The sequence below is a fragment of the Dermacentor andersoni genome, chromosome 5 (genome assembly GCF_023375885.2).
Source record: "Dermacentor andersoni chromosome 5, qqDerAnde1_hic_scaffold, whole genome shotgun sequence".
Taxonomy (NCBI): Eukaryota; Metazoa; Arthropoda; class Arachnida; order Ixodida; family Ixodidae; genus Dermacentor; species Dermacentor andersoni.
In genome coordinates, this window is record NC_092818.1 from 14082374 (window position 1) to 14104455 (window position 22082).

At 46.8% G+C, this 22082-nt stretch overlaps 1 protein-coding gene across 2 annotated transcripts in view; it reads left to right on the top strand.

The window, feature by feature from the left end:
• Nucleotides 1-22082, top strand: part of LOC126529843 (cell adhesion molecule Dscam1-like) — a 1068543-nt gene that overhangs the window by 1042010 nt on the left and 4451 nt on the right. The gene's annotated exons all lie outside the window — the stretch shown is intronic.

Here is a 22082-nt window from a genome sequence, read left to right on the forward strand (position 1 = left end):
ACACGTCGGCAAAACTCACAGTGGAAACATTCGAATTCACCACTCCCAAAGAAAGCAAAGGCCGTCATTTCCGCCACAAAGGTGTTATTGGCTTTGTTTTTTTTTTTTCATCTTCAAAAGCCATTACTGATAGAATTTTGTAAAGTTGGAGAGACTATCAATCGTTTCCGATACTGCGAAACACCAGATCGCCTGCGTGTCGCAATTAAGAACAAACGCCTGGAAAATTGACGAATATGGTCATCTTGCCCCACGACAATGCCCGTCCCCATGTCGCTGATGTGGCTAACACAAAATTGGCAAAGTTTAAGTGGTAAATGCTGCAACATCCGGCATACTGCCCAGACCTGCTGCCTTGCGACTTTCACATTTTGGGGCAGTTGAAGAAAGAGCTCACGCGAACCAGATTCGTGTCGGACGATGACGTGAAACAGTCAGTTACAGATTTTTTGCAGCAGCAACCCAAGGAGCTTTATGAAAAGGGAATCACGCGACTCGTTGGTCAGTGGGAAAAATGTATAAATGCTCATGGAGACTACTTTTAAATAATGTACCCCATTTGTCGTATATCCACGCTAGCTAACTTTGATTTGACTCGCTCTCGTATATTTTACAGAACTCCTGCTCTTTATATGTGCTCTCTGTTCGGACTATAATGTCCGTGCAATTACTGACAGTACACGACCGGCGACAGCGGCTCCTGCGCAATACGTTGGAAAAAAGGACAGCGTCATTGCGATTTTTCCTTCGCCGATGCATATGTACAAAAATGTCAACAAGGTTCCAGAATGACAAAGTTTCATTAAAATATGTGTCCTCAATTTGTTCATTTCAGGGCCTTTACATTCTTCGTATAAGTGGCATGCACTGCTTTGCTGGTTTCGAACTGCTATAGTTCTAAAGTTCGTGTGATATTTTCTTTACTTATCAAATTGACAAAAATCATGGAAACATTGATATCAGTTACCTTGGACACAATTTTTGGGACATACGATTGAACATATTCTTTTATGAAAAAATGCATATTTTACTTTTCTTGGCAGTGCGTAGCGTCCAAGAATTCATTTTCAGCTTCTTTGGCAATCGCTATGCAGTTATTATTCTATTCATCTTTTGATCTCTCGACAAATTCTATTAGGACGAGGCCGAGCTGGCCGCGCTTCTGTCTACGTCAGTATTCGTGTAGCACTGCTTTATGCCGCTAGTCATGTGTCTTCGTGCGCTGCTCCAAACGAGACAATCACAAGAGGTCGCGCGCGATGCTGTCTGTGGAAGTGCGCGGCGGTGCAAAGAAAAACCAGCGAGGACAAAAAAACAATGGCGGGGCCCGTGAAGTATGCGTCACGCGACCCTCGAGGTCCAGTATGGGAGAACGCAGCGAAGGAGTTGCGCTTGCGGAGGCTAGACGGGGCGAGTGGAGAGAGTGTCTCGCTTTGCAGTGGAGCTCGCGTCCAGAAATCATGGGTTCGCGGCACTGAAATATTCATATCTCGCCTACTATTGAGCCGATTAGATAAATGTTTGCGGAAGGACGCTCCCGAGAGAACGCGTAACAACTTCCAGCGTGTAACCGAAGTTTGCTGTGGGGCCTGGTGAGGGGCCTTCTAAGAGTGGAACGCGATAGCATTCAAAATCCCTGATTGCTTATCACGCTACCCGGCAACTGCAGCCTATGTAACCGTAATGTTTACCGCGAAACTCTGGCGGTGGACGTTATGCACGAAGGCCAGCTTTCTGTTAGAAACGCGGCCTCTGGCGTGGTCTCCGATGAGGCGGAGGCGAGCGCCATCTGGAGGTAATGCAAGGAACCGGGCGCCCCGCTCCATGGCCCCCGAGATGGCTCGGAAGCCGTGGTCGGTTTATGAATGGTAGAAACGCCGGAAAATGGTTTTTGCTTTAGTTTGTGCGTAACAGAATTGTTTTCTCGTATATTCAGATTACAGACCGGCCCTAGCATTTCTTTAGGTTGTGTGTAATTCGCACTATACCATTTTGTACATATTTTACTTTGAGAAATTTAATTAGTTCAGTAACTTCTTTGCGCTAGACGGAGGGTCCGAGTGGTCGAGTATGCATGGTTGTGTTTGCATGGCTCGGAATGATTTCGCAGAAACGACGGTTGATCCTGAACACAGAACGCCGACGCCAGATTTGCAAGTGAGGCTTCGTAACATGCGCCCCTTACAGCATCATTCGCAGCGCTACGATGTGCAACTAAAGCTCAAGTTCCTTGAGACACGCTACGATCACATTTATGTGACAAGGCGCAAAACACCGCAGTTGCTCTTTTTTCTTCTGGCGTGGCATATGCAGCAACTTTGTTTGACAATACATGTTTATATAAAACATTTCATTGGAAGAAGACCCCAATGCGGGTGTTTTTCACTTCGCATCATTTCGCAATAAATATTTTAGCGGCATATGTGTTTTAGTTTTTTTTTTTACTAAAAACGCGCAGTCGGACACATAGTCTGGACTTTCATAGAACGTTCATTCGATAATATTGCGTTTGACACTTTCACGAAGTTCGTAAAAAACATATTGCAATATAGTATTTTGCTACAGAACTCTCAGATCCTGTTTGTGCTTTATTATGACCGGCACGAAGAATTGCCACACTGTGTGCAAGTCGAGGCTTTCTCCGCCGCTTCAGCGAGTGAAGCAGCATAAAGTTCTATAAGGCGGAATTCTCTCGGAGTAGTTCTACGCATGGCACGGCTTTCCCACTAGATGCGTCTTCGGCGGCGTGCGAGCACATTTTCTCTGTTTGCAACCTAGTGCCGGCATGTGTCGCTGCGTGCGCCACAGCTCCGTAATGCTGCTCCTCAGCGCCAAGACGCGTTCCTTTCTTAGCGACGCATTCCTCAGCCTCTCGATTCCTGCCGATGTCTTGCGGCGGTTCTTCGCCAAAAGCACTTCCGAGTGGAGCGCTTTGCCGAGCGAGTAACGCCGGGCCGAGGCCACCGCTCGATCAAAAGCCGGTGCGGAACTTCGACGACGTTCCTCCTGGCGCACTCAGCGGCACCAACATTCTTGGGCGGCGACCTCCCACCTCTTCCAGGCGCATTGCTGCGTCCTTTATGGTTGCGTGGCTTCGTGAGGTTTACTTGCTGCTGTCGCTCGAAACTTCTGCCGCGTGGGGAATTTATTTCGCTATTCTTCCGAGTGAGTAAAGCTCTGCCGAACTTCTCGCTTCTGGTTTTGGACACTTCAAGTCGTGGCCGCGGCCCAAAGCAGATAACAACTTTTTACTCGCTTTTTTGAGCCAGCCCTCGAAGTAGTATAACCCTCTGCCTTTTCCCACTTGCGAACCCAGGCGCCGCCTTTTTTTCTACCACTGTTCAAAAAATTTGAAGCGAATAGTGAGGCCTTTTTTCCCATTGCCTTTATAATGCAGGGAACAAAATACTTTCCCTGTTGCTAGGCAAGCTTTGTTGTCACCTCATTGAAACTCTAAGCGCCCCTATTTCGCCGAACGACGCATTTCGTATTTAGTGCTGAAGGCAATCTTTTATCAGAAACGAACACACGTTAAATAAGTGCATAATACAGAGAATTTACTCTCTATAACCCTATTTTATTTCACAGCGTTTCAGGCACACTACGTACGTTACACGTAATTTACGGCTGCAATTTTGTGCACAGAATACAAGCTTTCTTTAGGAGAAGATTCAGGGTATTATTCTGCATATATAGGAAGATCTATAAAAATCTATTTGATCAAACAGGCTCAGCTGCTATGCAGGATGTGGATGTATTACTTATAAAATTAGATGGTGACATCGTTTATTTTGAGCAGGCAAATGACACCATTAAACGATGAAGGTGTGAAAAGCATGAGAAATAATAAATATATGTGTAATTACTGTGTAGATACAATATTGAAAAGCAGAACGAAAATTAATATATAGAAACAACTTGTCATCGGAGAGAGAGGAACCTGGTAAGTTGCCCTTTTAGCCATGGTGTCTCCCGTTCGCGGAGCATCCCGTCCTTTCAAACGCACCCGTATCAAAATAAAACATAAAAAAGGAAATGTTCTGCGTACAAAACAAAAGGTCAAATGCACCGAAATTATTATATTTAGAACGTCCTAATTTTTAGCAATTCATGAAGTGTTTTTTCTGAATGCCGTATATTGTGATAATTTGGGTTATGTGTCGAAGACGATTCTATTCCTAGATGTATGAGTTAATCAATGAAATTCACATTAAGTAGTAATGTTGAAACCATGCTTCGAACTTAAATCGTGATCAATAACTAGAAATAATAATGTAATGCGTTTGATTAGCTCTTGCACACATAGTACAACACAAGTTGCACTATGTGTTGTGATAATGCCGATGAAAGAAAGTGAACCAAGAGATCTTCTGCAGTCGAATAGTGCGAATATTCTTTATATTTTGGTGATGCTTGAGTGTGGTGAACTCACAGTAAACCGCGTGGCCATTTGCAAAGGCTCCCGTGATAAGATGAGCACGTAGACAACTCCGAATAAATAAAGCATCCTCGTTTTTTTGAAGGAGTGACGCTTCTGCATTCAAGATGTTTCGTTCTATCTCGTGCACAATCCACACGCGTAGGTCTTTTTCATCGGCGGCGTGCATAGCCGACTGTCATGCGGCCACGACGCCACGACTGCTATCCTGTGACTGCCACTTCGCCGCCAGAGGTGGCATCAGATGTGTTGATCGTCCTTCGATATAACCACCGAGCCATCATCTGGCGTAAATCGCTAGTCACCAACCGCCTCGACTTGCATTGAGAGCTTCGCTATCAACGTGAAACACAGCTGCAAAACACTCTATCACCCAGCACAACGCAAGCGTTTCAGCGTCACCTAAAGAATAGTCTAAAACACGCCATACTGCAAGTGCGTCATAAAGTGATATTACGATAACTTGTGATGACCTCGTAAAAGCGATCACTGACCAAAAGCAGAATTTAAAAGAAAACAATCTTCTCACAATCATTTTCACGTTTTAATGCGTAGCATTGTTTGGTTAGATACCGAGGTCATTTTATGCTTCCGTTCCGCTCGTCTTTTTTGTTTCGTACCCCGAAAAATTAATAGCGCCATCTAGGCTTGAATTTCTCTAAATACACGAACTATATATTTTTCTCACAAATGTACTTTGCGAAGGTCTCTCTGAAACTACAAGTAGCTTACTGGACTACCTGCACCTTACTGCGATATGCAGCTAGGTCTGCCCACAGCAGACCTATGAAATCTGGTGCTCGGATGAGAGCTCACAGAGCACCTGAAAAACAAATGAAACAAAGGCCAAACTTTTTCACATATGCAATAAATTTTCTATAGGCAAGAACTGTTTTCCTGCATGCACTCAGCTAAGAAACGTGCAGATGTCAAACGGTAGCTCCTTAACAATACATCAGGGAGACACTGAAACCTTAAACTGACTCTTATTTAAGACAGACAATGCTGCTGCTATCGGCCCATGCAGTCAGGCACAACATTGCTATTCCTTTTTCTCAGTTGTCGGAGCGACACTTCACCCGCGTTATGAACTGTCACAGCCGCACGTGGACGGCGGGTGCTAAGAGTGACAAACATCGATTTGAAAGCATCGGTTCAAAATAGCACACCTTATTTTATTACGCAGTGCTCCAACCCACTCTCTTAAACTATGATCGCAAGAGCTGACCTCACGTGCTGCAGATGCAAATAATAATAAAAGCCAGCGTCTGATTTACGCGTCTCGATTAAAGATGAAACTTGCCTTTGCTAATATTGGCCTATATTTCGGCCTAAACACAGCAGTCGTTTGTTCACTCGCGCTGCCCACGACACATCGACATACATTACACAGGTAACCTGCGGAAATGCATATATGCGGAAGAATTTCTTGCCGAGAAACTACTGAACAAACTGCAACTTTCAAAGTTTTCAGAAATGTTTGCCCATTCAGTCCCAACAATCAGTAGTGGTTACACATATTTCACTTTGGAAAGAAAGGAAGCGATGAGAAGTAATACATTTCACAGAAACTCAAGTGAAACTGTTTGTTAAATGCGCACAGCAACATGAACAACCTACGCTCCGAAAGCGCTGTGTTTTCGCTGCACAAAGCTTATTACGTCAGCTACAAGCTAGAAAAATGCTCGCAAGCGTGAGACATGCTCTATTTCCAAGATGTTAAGTCATCAAATGCCCTTTCGTCTCGCAGGCGCGCGGCATCAACGCTCCTACAGGTAGAGGAACTGTCTGTAGAATGTAAAAACAAATAATCACTGTGTGCACTCTATGCTACCTGGATGTGCACTCGAAGGAGTGCACAGCCCTGTAACATAGAGTGCACACAGGTGACATCCTGCCGTAAACACAAAGGACACATCCTGCAGGAAAGATTAAGTTTGCTTCCTCGAGTCGTACGAAAGGATGAGTAAAGATGCAGTACACATAGAGTATGTTTCCTCAAGTTCACGTAAACAACAATAAAACATAAAGGTCACATAGGGCACAAGAAGAAAACATAGAGGAATCATAAAGGCCATGGCCATTTTCATATGGGTGGTTTCAGGCAAAGCCTGGTCATCGTCAGCATTACTCTGGTAATTTCAAGCTCTGCTACCAATTGCGCAAAGTTCTTTCCAAATTGATTTCTGGAAATGCGAAATATTCAGAGGCCCTCATGAATTCGTTTCAGTTGTGAGCTCTGTTGTGTTCCGCTTCGTTTTGGCAACAGTTTTCAATGGCACTCATATAATAGAGCCGCAGCACTCTGGTGCCTAGTGTATCCAGTGTCTCATAACTATCTTCCTGCACAGTCTCCCCCATCCGGAAGCTTCTTAATAACGTTCGCTGCGCCAGGTTAGTGCTGCGCATGCCAGACCCCTTCAACGTGAAGCTTGGGACAGCACTCACCGGAACTAAGGCAGAAAATATTCTGAGTTTAGCATTTCGAACAGAATAGAAGATATGTGCTTACGAACCCTTTGTAAGGATGCGTATAAAAAGTGCTAACCTGCACTTGATTTACTACAACACTGATCCCATACTGATTTAATGCAGGACAGATCATCATTATCGTTTTAGTAGTGGAATTCTCGGAACGTTGACGTTGTGAGCTAGGTGTATTTCAGGATTAAACAGCAATCCCGTGCACCGCGACACATTTCTCGAATGAAAGACAAATAAACGTGCCCTTTGCCTGAAAATCGAGTCGGCGTAAGCTGTTATAAAATGAGCGTATTTATAACGCCCGATTTCCTTATTTCAGCGGATTCAACCTTTTTAAACGATGACGTATTTATAACGCATCATCTCTTGTTTGCATAATACTCCTTTCGCGAAAATGCGGGCTTCGCCTCTGCCTTGTGTTTTCAAATGGTACACTATGCGGGTATTAGGAAAACAAGCGACATCTGGACCCCTCTGTATTTTTATTAAGATAGTGTTATTTTAGTGCAGTCAACTTATTTTCTTACCATTTCGTCACACGCGAAATATTTTGTTCAGGCACCCATGTAAAAGCCTTGTTTTTCTGCTCCCGATTAAAGTATGCTTAACTGTGCTCCTGTCTTCCTTACGGAGGTGACGACAATACGGGTACGGGAGGTTCGTTACAAAATCTTGCCATGAAAGAAATGAGCAGGCACGCTGGTGAGGGTAGAAAGAAAATTGATGGACCTTGAAATTAAATAATTAACTTTTTCTCTTTTGCGTATATGTATAAATACGATGAAAAGCACGATTGCGCTTCTGTCATAAAATCCAAGCTGGTTTCCACGAAAATTAGTGTATTATGCTTGAAAGTTTTTTTATGCGGTTGCCCATTGTGCTTAGATGATGCCAACTTGAATGCTGTTATAATAAATCCGACATTATGAGTAACACGTTTAAATATCTGGGGCAAAGTTCCTAGTTTAACGGAAAAAGCATGCTTGAGACATGTAACTAGACATGACAGACGATATAGTACGTCGTAATGGTATATATGTTGCTGTACGTTGCTCAGCTGTTAAAGAAGGAGCCTTCTACAAAGCCCGGCAAGCTACGAAATATGGTCCTCGTTTACTTGATCTGCCTGGAGGATGCACTCACGAAGAAAGGAAGAACATTTTCAGAGAATTAGCAGTTAAGTTTTATCAGGTGAGTAAAGTCACCTAACTAATGGCGGGATTTCAATGCGATACAGTTCACGCACTTTCCAGGATGCCTGTTTTCTCGGTAACTTGGGTGATTGGGTAGTTCCTATTGACACGTGTACTTCTTTATCTTTTTCGGGTGACCACGTTTCACCATCTCACAAATGTTATCGTTCAGGGCAGGACGCGCCTGCACGTATCGGAAGTTTTTCGAACGTTATAGATGGTTCTACCCGCTACTTGTTGTCACCGAACCTTGTGCACTATGATTGCATCTCTGCGTGACGCGTATTGTGTAGTGTGAATTTTAAATAAACTTCCAGTTGGCAGTTAGTGCTTGTCTGTGATATTTGTGTCCTCGTCTCATTGTTTCATTGGCGCTGTTCAACCTCAGTTCAAGTTGTGTAGTACTTTCTGGAAGACACGCGGGCACGAGCGATTACTCTGGAACCTTCGATGACTCATATATAAAAGCCGAGGGGCTTGAGCTGCTGGCCACATTTTCGACGATCGTCGACTGTGTTCGGTGCTATAGTTCATTGAGTGTAGCCTGTTCTTGAGCGCACAGGTTCGTCCAATGAAACGCAAGTTTCGTCCTTCACGCTTTTGCTTTTGTCTTCACCGTGACTACTACGTGACATCTGGTGGATATGTTCTGCGTTCATAAATAGGACGTCCCCAACAAGCCGTGGTCCAAGCCCGAAATCCCAAGGCAACACCAACGTCAACAAAGGCCAGCGAAGTAGACGCAGGCTGCAAGAACTGCGGCCGGAGCACGGAATTTTCCCTGAGACGACCAGGAAGGTCGTGGCCAACAACCACAATGGCAGCCCCATCGTACCATATCATGCTTCAACAACCCAGGGAGCCACCCACCGTTCATGAAGCTTCGATGAACGATCCGGTAACCTGGCTCGAGACTTTCGAAAAAATCGCAGCCTTCAACTACTAGACCTCTGTGTATAAGCTACGCCACGTGTACGTCTCTTTGGGAGATACCGCAAGGACATGGTTCGAGGACTGGTAGTGCACCCTTACAACGTGGGACCTGTTTCGTAGTAATTTCCTGAGAACCTTCACAAGCGTCGTCCGGAAAGAAGGGCCGAAGATTGTGTTGGAAGCTCGAGTGCAGCTACCTAACGAGAACGTCGCTGTCATTACGGAAGAAATGAGCCGTCTATACCGCCGCGCCCAACCCGGAAATGTCTGAGGAGGAGAAAGTCCGCCTACTTGTGCGTGGTGTGAAGAAAGAACACCGAGAAAACACTGCAAACGCGGAACCGACAATTCAACAGACGCACGAACTCAACAAACCACGCCGGAGTTCAATCACTGGGCAGCGAAGAGCTGCGGGAGACTATCAGAGCGGTCGCGCGGGAGCAGATTCAGAAGTTGTTCCCTTCATCACAGCGCGAAGTGGCTTCGATTGCCAACGTCGTGTGCAAAGAAATGCAACAGTCACTCGGAGTCCCTCAATCGCTGCGGCCTCAGCCGGAAGCGATGGCGTTCGCCGCCCTAGCCCGCTGTCCTGTTCCTCGTCCGCGCCTGCGCCAGAGCTCGGTAACTCCATACTTTCGTCGTCCACCGCTGCTGCCGCCAGAACGCCAACCCGTCACCCCGCGCAGCGTGCCAAGGAAGACTGACGTTTGGCACGCCCCCGACCATCGTGCGCTCTGCTACCACTGAGGAGAAGCGGGCCACGTCTACTGCCGATGCCCATACAGCGGGATGGGCCTACGAGGGTTCGCCGTCAACGCGCCACATCCACAGCTTGGCGAGAGGCCATGGGACATCGCCGAGTACATTGTCGGAGCACAGTGGAGATAATGACGTCCTTCGCGTTCGCCGTCGCCAGGCCGCTATCTGTCGCCGCAGTACCGACCATACACTGGCCCAGCCCGGGATCGGTGTAAATGTGTTAAAACAAAATGCAGCTACTGATCGAGGTGCGGTTGCTGTACTTCGAAATGACGGCCGCTGACATTGACGCTTCAGAATCTATTTCGACGACGCAGCAACGACACGCCGCCATCCCAACGAAGATAGAAGCCAAAAATACGCCGACGAAGGATGACCTGACGACGCCACGTATCAACCATAGGTCAACGCGACGCAGCCGTAACAGAGAGCGGAAACTCCCTATACCTCCCTTAGGACGCTCGTTCCCATGCGGATACACGGCGGCAGCGCCGCTTCCAACACTGGCGGTTGCCGGATAACTAACTGGATATAATTCACAGACAAAACAATGCCTCCATGACGTCACCGACGAGGCCAGAAGGTGGAGGGGGAGCCGGCGGGGGAAAGGGGGGGAGGGGCTTGCCGCGAAGCGCTCCTTTCCCACTTCGCATGCAAGCGTGCTGTGTCCGTTGGCCGCGCGGCGACATTGGCCAAACGCGCAGCAAAACCCGCTGAAATGGGCTGTGTTTACGGAGCGCTTTTTTTTTCTGCCGCGTTTGCCTTGGAAGCTGCTTTTCATTTTTTAAAGCACTGGCCCAGCGCTCGTACACACCTGTGCCAAGCAAATATAATGAAAGACATCTATATAGCAAACCGTCGTTAACCTTCCAGTATTCGCAGGTAACATATTACATTTGATAATTTCGTGAAAATAGTCGCTTTGAAATTCCTAACTTGTGGTTAAGTTTAGGGCTACAGTTCAACTAGTCCACAGATATAGTGAATATCTGTAGTGTAATGAAAATAACTTCTTGGCACCATCAATCGTTAATTTTGTTCACGTGTTGTGAAGTGGATCAACTAAAGGTGGCCGATTTCTCAGTCAGCCAAAATTAAACACAAGTAAAGCATGAACGTGTTTGTTTTTATTCACACATTCTGTACTGGAATAAGGCTGACCTCCATGCAGCTCGAAAGCGTCCATTTGCAGGTGAAATTTTCATTCACATCTGAAATTTGTAGATAATGAGAGGACACAGATTCCAGAAGATCCAAACCAATTCGAAAATTCACCATCACGGGATGGTCACATGGAACTTGACTATCAGGTGTGTTATGACGGCGACACATTTTGTGGCTTACAGAAAGATGGCACAGTATAATACACGTATTTCATTGGCAGTGTGAGAAGTAAGGATGCAAGTATATTTAACTGTCTACATGCATCTAAATGAACAGGAAGTAGCCTATAACTGCTCTGATTACTTGAACTACATGCCGAATGAGGGAGCATATTTCTACAGCGCCTACATGCAAGTGTAACCGGCCTGTCGTCATACTTTGCGTCATATTTATATATAGTGAAAAGCACGGCGAGTATTAGGACACTATTTTGACACAATAGCAACGCATGGAACCAACAATTCATTTAAAAAAGCTTAATTTCACTCTTCATCGCAACGGGTATAAATAGTTCGTACTTCATTCGCATTTAATAATCTGTACTTGTATAACTGGTATTATTAAATAGGTTTTGCCCTCGTCTGCATATTGACTTTCACCCATTTATTGTATGTGAAGAATAATAAACTCAAACTGATGACATAACATTCCGCCTCGTCTATAACACAGGCTCTCAAAAACCTGCACACACCCAAGCTGTGCCTAAACCAAGGTAACGGAGCATATGGCACCGTCTAGGCTCCAAAATTTAGATAAAATAGAGAGCTTCAATCTTCTTCAGTACGATTTATTATAGCAATCGCGCATGAAAACGCAACAAGAAATTACGTGCGTGCATCGATCCTTTTGCCGTCATTGCTCTTGAAATTTGATAAAACATCATGGCTCTCTTTTTTTCTTTACTTTAGCCTTGGCTGTATGTGTCGACAAAGTAAAGAGTGCGTAAAATGTATGGCCCAACAAACATGCGCTTAAGCCCTCCAGTACAAGTATTTCACCGACAGCAGATGAACTACCGTCAGGACGAATGGGTCGAGCGACTCTGCTGCTGTGTCAGTCCACTGAGCCTTGCACAGAACTGGTTTACTCACGCAAAATGAATACCTGCTCAGAAAATAGACTGAAATACTTGTGCTTACCAGCTGTCATTGGGAAACCTGAAGAACTTCGCAAAACTGGAATTGCCGGTTTTAGTACACCACAGAGCCACGCAACACATGTGATGCCCCTTTAGTCATCTTCGTCTAATGCTTGGCTGACGTGGTTTCCTGCGTCTTCCGTTCGTCGCAAACTTGATGTAGCTTCTCTGTCTTGTCTTTTCCATCTTAATACTAGGGACGACAGCCGAAGCAGATGACCAATCGCGAGCCGGCCTTTGATATCGCTGAGCCAGTGGCAAGGGCGAGTGGAGGTGCGCTCGACGGACGCACGAAGACAACCACTTCCCACGCTTCGCACGATTTAAAATTCACAAAAACAGAAATAAAAAATAAGTTAGGATGTCCGGCAACCGCTTGAAGCGCGCATGTTCCTTGAAACCGAAACTAGCCCTCGCCTGCCGGGGATTGGCCATAATCCGACACCAAGACCTAATTGCAAGGGAAAAACAAAAAACCACCGACCTCGACCTGCTTCTCGAGGGCCACGAAGTCACTGCCTCAGTGGACACAGGAGTCTCCGTCACCAGTGGATTATTGGCCGTGAAGTTGAAGAAAATCCAGACTGCACGGGACGACCCTCAAATCCGCACAGCTGGAGGACACCTCATGACGCCGACTGGAATCTGCACGGCACAAGAACCTGCACAAGAAATGCATTTCCTGACTGGACCTAGCTTCCGTCGTTCATTGTCCTCCAATAGTGCTCGCGAGGCGTAATTCTCGGCATGGGCTTCCTGAACCAACACGGCGCACTCATTGACCTGAGGTTGAAGTCAATAACGCTGTCCACTGACCAAGCGATACGGAAGCAAAGCCCTTCCAGTCCGCGTGTCTTGAGTGACCTTGACGACCAAGTCAGCATCCCGCCTCGCTCCAGCATTGTCATTTCCAACGACAGCGAAACACCCAAAGACGTAGAAGGCTTCGTCGGAGGTGACCAACGTGTACTGCTCGACCGTGAAATTTGCGTTGCTGGACTGCACGGAGAGAAAACGAAAGTGATGCTGACAAAATTCAGCCAGGAGTTCAAGCGCATCAACAAGGGCACGACAATCACAAACATCGAATAAATTGTGGAAACCAGCAATAAATTTGTATTCGTGGATTCTGCCGCATATAACCAGACGACCATAGTTACCAAACCAGACTTCGACATAAATCCAGTCCCCATGAATAAGCAGGAACCACTCAGAAATCTTCTCCGACCATACAAAGACAGCTTTTCGACGTCACCGAGGATTCGACAGAGGCCAGTTGCAAAGCCGCGCATAACTGACGACTACGCCTTGCCACTCCGCCAGAGCCTTTACCGAGTTTGGAGCTATAAGGCAACAAGTGGAGGAAATGCTGCACGACATCATCCAGCCGTCGAAAAGCTCGTGGCCATCTCCTGTATTCTTGTTGACAAAAAAGGACGGAACACTACGGTTCTGCGTCGATTAGCATTCGCTAAACAATATCACGAATAAAGAGCTGCCCAGGGATAGACGACGCATTGGATCGGCTCTGCATCGTCGATGCATCTCAAGACTGGCTACTGGCAAATAGAAGTCAATGACGGGGATCGCGAAAAGATCGCCTTCATCACGCCACACGACCTGCATGAGCTCAACGTCATGCCGTTCGAACTGTTCTTGGCGCCTACAACGTGCTAGCGCGTGATCGACAGGGTGTTAGCAGGATTTAAGTCGCAGACCTGTCTTGTTTACTTGGATGACATCGTCGTCTTCGTGGGGAAATTTCGACTGTCACCTTAGGCGGCTTGTGACAGTACTAAAGGCCATCAAGTCATCAGGGCTCACTGTGAAGCCGGAAAAGTGCCGATTCGCTTACGATGACCTTCTGTTTCTGTGCCAGCTCATCTATAAATCTGAAGCCCGCCCCGGCCCACAGAAGACAGTTGCCATCGCAATGTTTCAGCAGCTCACCGACAAGAAACCAGTGCGTAGATTCCTTGGCATGTGTGCTTTGTACAAGCGCTTTGTCAAGGACCCTACAGTCATCGCTGAACCGCTGACACACCTAATCAAATGCGATGTCGAGTTCAAGTGGGGAAACACCGCAGGCCGACGCATTTCAAGGACTCAAGTGACGCATGCAGTCGCCACCGGTACTTACGCTCTTCGACGAGGTTGGCCGATACACTAATCCTCACTGACGCCAGTACCCTAGGCCTCGGTGTCGTCCTACACCCGAGGAAAGACGGATTTAAACGGGCGATAGCTTACGCTAAGCGGTCGCTGTCAAAAACGAACGGCAATTATTCTACGACCAAAAACGAATGGCTCATCATCACTTGGGCTACAACGAAACTCCACCCTTCCTATATGGCAGGTCATTCAAGGTTTTCAGTGACCATCACGCTTTGTGTTGGCTAGCGAACTTAAAGGACCACTTAGGACGCCTGGCAAGGTGGAGCTTGAGAGTGCAAGAATATGATATTGTTGTAATCTACAAGTCCGGACGAAAACACTCTAATGTGAACTGCCTGTTTGGCGCTCCCGTGGACCTGCCGCCCCGAGATGGCCAACACGACGACGCCTTTTTAGGTACAATGAGTCCAGGCGACTTTGCCGAGCAGCAGCTAGCGAACCCGGACCTCAGAAGCCTTGCTGAGTAATTTGCAAGGCAAGACCTATTTTGTCCCGAGGGTACGTATAGGCGCGGATTGTCCTGCTGTTTCTTACGAAACGACATCCTGGTGAAGAACTTTTCACCAGCCCGCGAAAACTAGTACATTCTCGTTTTGCCCGCAGCACTGCTGTCAGAAGTACTGCAGTGTCTGTGCGATGATAAGGCAGCGGCGTACCTCGTGTTTTCCCGTACACTCGCAAGAATAAAAGTACCACTGGCCACACCTGACCGCCGACGTCGCCCGTTACATTTATACATGTTGAGACTGCCAGCGACGCAAGACACCACCAACAAGGCTGGCAGGATTATTACAGCCGGTCGAGCATCCTTCACTAGCTTTTCAGCAGATCAGGATGGATTTGTTGGGCCCCTTTGCGACATCAACATATGGAAACAAGCGGATCGTCGTGGCTACCGACTACTTTACCCGCTACGCCGAAACGAAAGCTCTGCCTAAATGTAGCGGTTGACGTCGCCAAATTCCTCGTTGAAAACATCCAGCTCCGACATGGTGCCCCAGAAGTCCTCACCACCGACAGAGGAACTGCCTTCACTGCAGAGCTCACCCAAACCATATTGCGATATAGCCAGACAAGCCACAGGAGGGCATCTGCCTACCAACCGCCGACGAATGGTCTTATGGAGTGGCTAAACAAGATACTCGCTGATTTGCTTGAAGTGTGCATAGACGTCGAACACGAGACGTGTGATGTCGTCCTGTTATACTTAACCATCGCTTATAACACGGCAGTGCAAGAAACAACTGAAGTGGCGCCGTTCAAGCTGGTTTATTGAAGGAACCTGGCGATGACTCCTGACACCGTGCTGCCGCACGTTAGCGACGAAGATAATCTCGACGTGGCCGCCTTCCTCCGGCGCGCCGAAGAAGCCCGACAGCTCGCCCGCGTGCGTATCAAGAAGCAGCAGAGGACCGACAACAAATACTGCAATCTTCGACCACGGTACGTCGAGTACCGGCCCAGTAAGCGTGTTTGGGCATGGACTGCGATACGCCGACGAGGACTTAGCGAGAAACTGTTACTCCGCTATTTCGGACCCTATGACATCATCCGACACAATGGTGCACTGGACCGTGAAATCGTGCCAGACGGAGTTTTGAAATCTCGGCGGTGCCGCGCACGACCCGAACCCATTCACGTCGTTCGTCTTTAGACGAACGTAGCGACATAATTTCTTTGGTATTTTTTTCTTTATTATGCATGGTTTTGTTTTCGCTTTCGTGCTTGTTTGCATCAGGCCGATGGTTTTTACTAGGGGGTATTGACACGTGTATTGGTTTATCGTTATCGGGTGACCGCGTTTCACCGTCTAACAAATGTGATGGCTTGGTGCAGGACACGCCTGCGTGTATCAGAAGCTTCTAGAGTGTTATTGTTTCTATCTGCTATCGTCGCAAAACCTTGTGTAATCTGATTGCATGTATTTGCGAGACGAATTGTGTAGTACATTCTGGAAGACACGCGGGCCCCAACGATTACTCTGGGCCCTTTAATTGCCTCTGTATAAAAGCCGAGAGGCTTGAGCCGCTGATCAAATTTTCGCTCATCGCTGGCCGCCATCATTGTTCTTTGAGTGTAGCCTGCTCTTAAGGTCACATGTGCCCCCAATGAAACGCAAGTTTCATCATTCACACGTCTTGCTCTTCATCACCACTACTACATCACAATATCGTATGGAGCATCAGGCTGATGTGATGAGGGAATCGTGTTCAAAACTCACCATTGCACCAACTTTGGTCCCTGAGTCTGTGCCACTGAGTATGTGCTGCTGTTCAATTATGTAAGCAAAGTATTTTAAGATGTATCCGTTGGTGGACGCAATATTGACATGTGTACTCGTTTAGCTTTCTCGGGTGACCGACGCGTTCCAGCTACCAAATGTTAAATGATATAGCTGCACGGAAGACGCACCCGCATGTATCGGAAGTTTCTTCCATCTGAAGAAGACCGCGTGTTAAGGGCGAACTCCGAATGGGCTTCGGCTCTCGGAACACAACACAGCTGATCTTTTGTTTCTACAACGTGCTTACCACCACCAGTCGACGGATCTTAACGGGCGAAATCTTTTGATACCAAGATCGATCCGGTGAGACCTCGGCCCTTGGACATTTCGAGGCGAGCAGGCCGCAGCACTAGGCCTAACGTAGGCGTCGCGATTCATCCTTCATCAATTCACTCTGCTGACAGAACCGACACACCAACCAGAACGGGCAACAGTGTAAGCAGGGATACCTGCTCTGACCTAATAATGGTCAAGCGGTTGACTCAGTGCTCCTGGAACAACCTAATGGAGAATCTGGTCAGTGACCACAGCATTCTAGCCACAGAAGTCAAATTGGTGGCCATACGCCCCCCAGAACGTCCAATTAAAATAACGAACAGGGACGCTTTCCGGCGCAACAGAACCAAGTCTCAACAACACGACGCGCCATCTCTACACGAGTGGACACAACAGCTACAAGCAGATTTTAAAGCAGCCACTAAGCAACTTACTGCAAAAACGTAGACACGGGATGTGGACAGACATATGCTCCATCTCTGAGATGCTCGAAGAGGCCTGACAAAACGATGGAAGTGGCAGTGGCGCAACCGTAGGCTGAAACAAAGTATCGCAGAAGCTGAAGAATACGTCACCAGCCTCACTAATAGCGATTGGCACAACCTCTGCGACCGCCTTAGTGGCACACTAAGTAGTTCTAAAACGTGGTCCCTCCTCAGGGCACTACTCAACTCAACGCACGCAAAAACGCACACAACGAACACCGTCCGCACTATCATCCACAAAGAACAAATGGATGATGACGCGCTCCTCCAAACACTGCAACAGAGATACGCCGCTACAGGTCACCGACCGGAATACAAACACTATCCACACGAGGAAGAAACCCAATTGGACGGTGATATTACAGAGACAGAAGTGAGGGCAGCCCTACACGGCATAAGACGTAACACGGCGTCCGGAGCAGGCGGTGTTCACTATGCACGGCTACGCAACCTCGACGACCAGGCCATACGGCAACTCACTTCATACTACAGCCACAATTGGAAAAACGGAACGCTTCCACAGGAATGGTGACACGCCGATATCACCTTCATTCCGAAACCCGGGAAACCGCGGTCCCTCCAAAATCTCAGACCCATTTCCCTGACTTCGTGTATTGGCAAACTCTTCGAGCACTAGTTCTAAATCGTCTCCAGCCTCACCTCGAAGTAAACCAATTCTTCCCCAATAGCTTATCTGGCTATCGACCAGGTCTGTCTGCGCAGGACATACTCCTACAACTTAAGGAGGATGTTGTGGATAGCCCAAGTAAAGCTCAAACAAGAGCCATTCTGGCGTTGGACCTCAAAGGGGCCTTCGATAACGCCTCACATGAACTCATTCTAAACAATATTGCAGTCTCCCGATGCTGAAAACGCATCTATGACTATGTCCGGTCCTTTTTATCAGACCACACAGCCACCATCGGCCTAGGTGATATTCGGTCGGATATCATAAAGCTTTCCGGCAGAGGGACTCCGAAGGGTTCGGTTCTCTCACCCACCCTGTTCAATGTGGCGATGGCAAAGCTATCACCACTCCTCGACAAACTTCCGAACGTGCAGCACGCCCTGTACGCCAATGATGTTGCAATCTGGGTGACCACAGGGTCAGGCGACGCCATTCAAGAAGCACTACAGGAAGCCGTAAATATAGTACAAGAGTGATAAAGGGAAAATCAGACATCCACCCGTTCGTACCAATTGCTACAAAGGAAACTCATACGGGTTCCTCGAATGAAATGCCTCAGAGTTGAAGAAAAATTCGTCCTGTTCCGGGACTCGAACCCGGGACCACCGCCTTTCCGGGGCAGCCGCTCTACCATCTGAGCTAACCAGGTGGCTAGCAGATGGCAGGGCGAAGTCGAATTTGTCGACAACACACGAAGCAAAGGTAGGTGTTTGACGTAGTAGTTCTGCGGAAACCCGCAAGGTGGAGAGAAGTAATTGATAAAGGGAAAATGAGACTGAACATGATTTTCCCTTTATCAATTACTTCTCTCTGCCTTGCGGGTTTCCGCAGAACTACTACGTCATAGTACAAGAGTATGCAACAGCCAAAGGACTCACATGCGCAACTGAGAAGTCGGAGCTCCTGCTTGTATTCAAAAAACGCAATAAGGCCGATATTGCACCAGCCATAAAATTGCATCTCAATGCCAACGTTATTCCAAGGGAGACAGACTGCGTGTACTAGGCCTTCACATACAACACAACGGGAAGGCCACACATACCCTACACGTGCTCCGCCAACAACTTACCCAAGTAACGCACATGATAAAGCGCATTACAAACCGCCGACAAGGACTCCAAGAAAAGGACGTACTCCGAATTGTGCAACCCCTCCTAATTAGCCGATTATCACCTCCCCTATCATAATCTGACTCAGACTGAGATGCACCAGATGGACACCCTCCTCCGTACGGCACTAAAGGCAGCACTGGGACTACCCCAACATACGTCTACGCAGCTCCTACTACAACTGTGGCTGCACAACACCATCCGCGAACTAATTGAAGGTCATCGTAACAGCCAATTGCAACGTCTGCAACGAACAATGCAAGGGTGCCATATTCTATCCCGGCTAGGATACCAAACACCAAGAAAACCACAACAGGAAAACCGCACACTCCTTCCGCTTAGCATTCGCAACAAAATTCACGTGGCCCCAATTCCACCACTCTGTTACGCCCACAAAAGGCGTTACTTTGAAGCGGGGTAGAGTTAGATGCGATGGCCTTGATCAGCTGAGCGCCTGTCGAGATTCAGCCAGCCAGCCACACGTCGTCTTCTTCGTTCGCCCCTCTTCGGTGCCCCCGCATACTGTTTGTTGAGGCGTGAACCCACTATGCACGTAAGAGCGTCACAATATATATATATATATATATATATATATATATATATATATATATATATATATATATATATATATATATATATTGTAATGCGGTTTCTTGAACAGTCAGGAACGCGACCGTCTCAGTCGAGCGTCGGACACCAAGAGCGCGAGCCCGTCTTCGTCGGCGGGCCGATGATGATAGTGCGTCCATAGGGCGCGCCAGTCTTCTTCGCTACAATATATATATATATATATATATATATATATATATATATATATTTCTCTCTCCTCTCTCTCTGCAGAAGTTCTTGATGATGCAGACAGGCGGTTTTGCTCTGGCTGCAGTTTCGCCCGTTGTTCGCCCTTCGAAGCAATGCATGTAAACAACGTCTATCAGTTGTAACGATGGGCTGTTCTGTAGCGAGAACTAACGTCGTTGCGCCACAGAGCAGTGAATTCTAGTAGAAAGGTAGGCGTGGGAGTTGGTAAAGACCTAGGTTACTGTCGTATTTAGTAGAAACGTTAGCGCAGTCATAGGCAGAAACTCTATATTTATTGGCGCTAAACGTGGAGGCTAATTCTAGAATTCACTCTGTGGAGCATGCTGCGCAAGCATCGAGCATACTTGTTGGAGTGTGCAACGCTGGGCTAGTTGGTTAAAAGTATGATCAAAAAGGCAACAAACCCGCACCACAGGCGCTGTGATCTAAAATCGATCTAAATGGCCATTGTTGGGCGTTTTTTATTCCGTCTGTCGCCGTCTTAGCGCTCTTTTCAGCCTTTTAGATCATACCATTTTGTTAAGTGCCATCCTAGCGCTTATACACATCTTCCTGTATAGTGCGTCGTTATCGGTACCGGTTCAGCCACGGGCTGAACCGGCAGCGATAACGACGCCCTATAGCATATACGCACTTAAGCATAATCTTTCTAATGCATAATCTAATGCAGCGCGAATAAAAGGGTGAGGCGTAAACAAAGTTATTCGCGGATGCCTTGGCAGATAACGTCGCCAGTATTTCTCAGAAAGGGGTGGAGGTTGCTGAACTTCGCACTTTTGTCTTGGTGCACGTCATCTCAAATCGCAGCTGAAATTTCAGGGTCGGGTGGAGCAGCGTTGCTGGTCCTTGTTCAGTCACGCCTACACACTCTATCATGGATTCGAACCAACTAGCCCGCCAATGTGTCTTAGCCAGGAACAACAAAACAACTCACTTTTGCCCCCTTTGGCGCAGTGATCCTAGCAGACGTCTATTTGGACGTGGAACAACAAATTGGGAATCGTCCATTTACAGCACAGTCCTAACGAAATCACTGACGAGGCGTCAGAAAAAAGTAACCAAAATTCTTTTTGTTTGTTATAGCTAAGCAAACTGTCCATATTGAGCCCGCTCGAGGGGCAGGTACTAAGTGTTGGAAATGCCTGACGGAGCAATCTGACCGAAAAACAGCAAAATGCACAGTTACCAGCTTAGCAGCCTTGCCAAGACTCCTTCAATATTATATAGTATTAGTTTGCGAGTCGCACAGCTGTAGTAAAGTTTAATTACAGTTGGCGTTTGAGGTTTTTGCCGAGATTTCGACCATTTGCAGACTTCCTCCCCTAGCTTGTTTATTACATACGTCTTCGATCATGTGTTATGTTTTTGGTATCCAGTTCGTATTTTGGTGTGCGTCGTTTATAGAAGCTTAGATAATAGCCAGAATTTCTTTAATCAATTTTATTTAAAACTTGATTTTGTGCATTAGCTGCAAAAGGTTGAAAAAAGTCGCATACCCATAATATACGCGACATGCTCTAAAATTATGCACCTTACCGGAATAACTCTCTAAATAACACAAGAATGGCTCACAATATATTTTCTACATTAGGGCGTGTTATTCACATTTGAATTTCTTCCTTGGGTGTGCAGCTTTGCACAAAAGAAGGATACTAGACTCGGTGACGCAATGTCATCGTCGGTAAGGTACTAATTTCATCTCGTACACATAAGAATTCTATTTATGTCACTACAAAGAATTCCTGTCATAGTAAAATACAGTGTAAACAGGTAAGTAACAGTGCGTATCCCTCGTATTGTTTATATCGCGCATTTCCACTGCATAGTATGTGGGTACGTATTACTCACTTGACGAAGTGTAGACATTGTGTAAATGCTTGTTTAGTTTTCTTTTTTTCATCTCCTCATTGTTCACGCGGTCTCAGCATACGCCTCCTCTACAATTATATTTTTTTTCGTTAAAGCTCCCTAGAATCTCGCAGCAGTAGAAGAAAAGGGTGTGTGTTTTGTCTGCAAACTAGCTTTTTTTTTTTTTTTCATGGGCATAAAATATGTGCCTTGTCACCAAACTTTGACTGTGCGTTGAGGATCCACCCTTGTTCCGTACCAACTACTGTTTGGTGCTTTCTATTGGCCG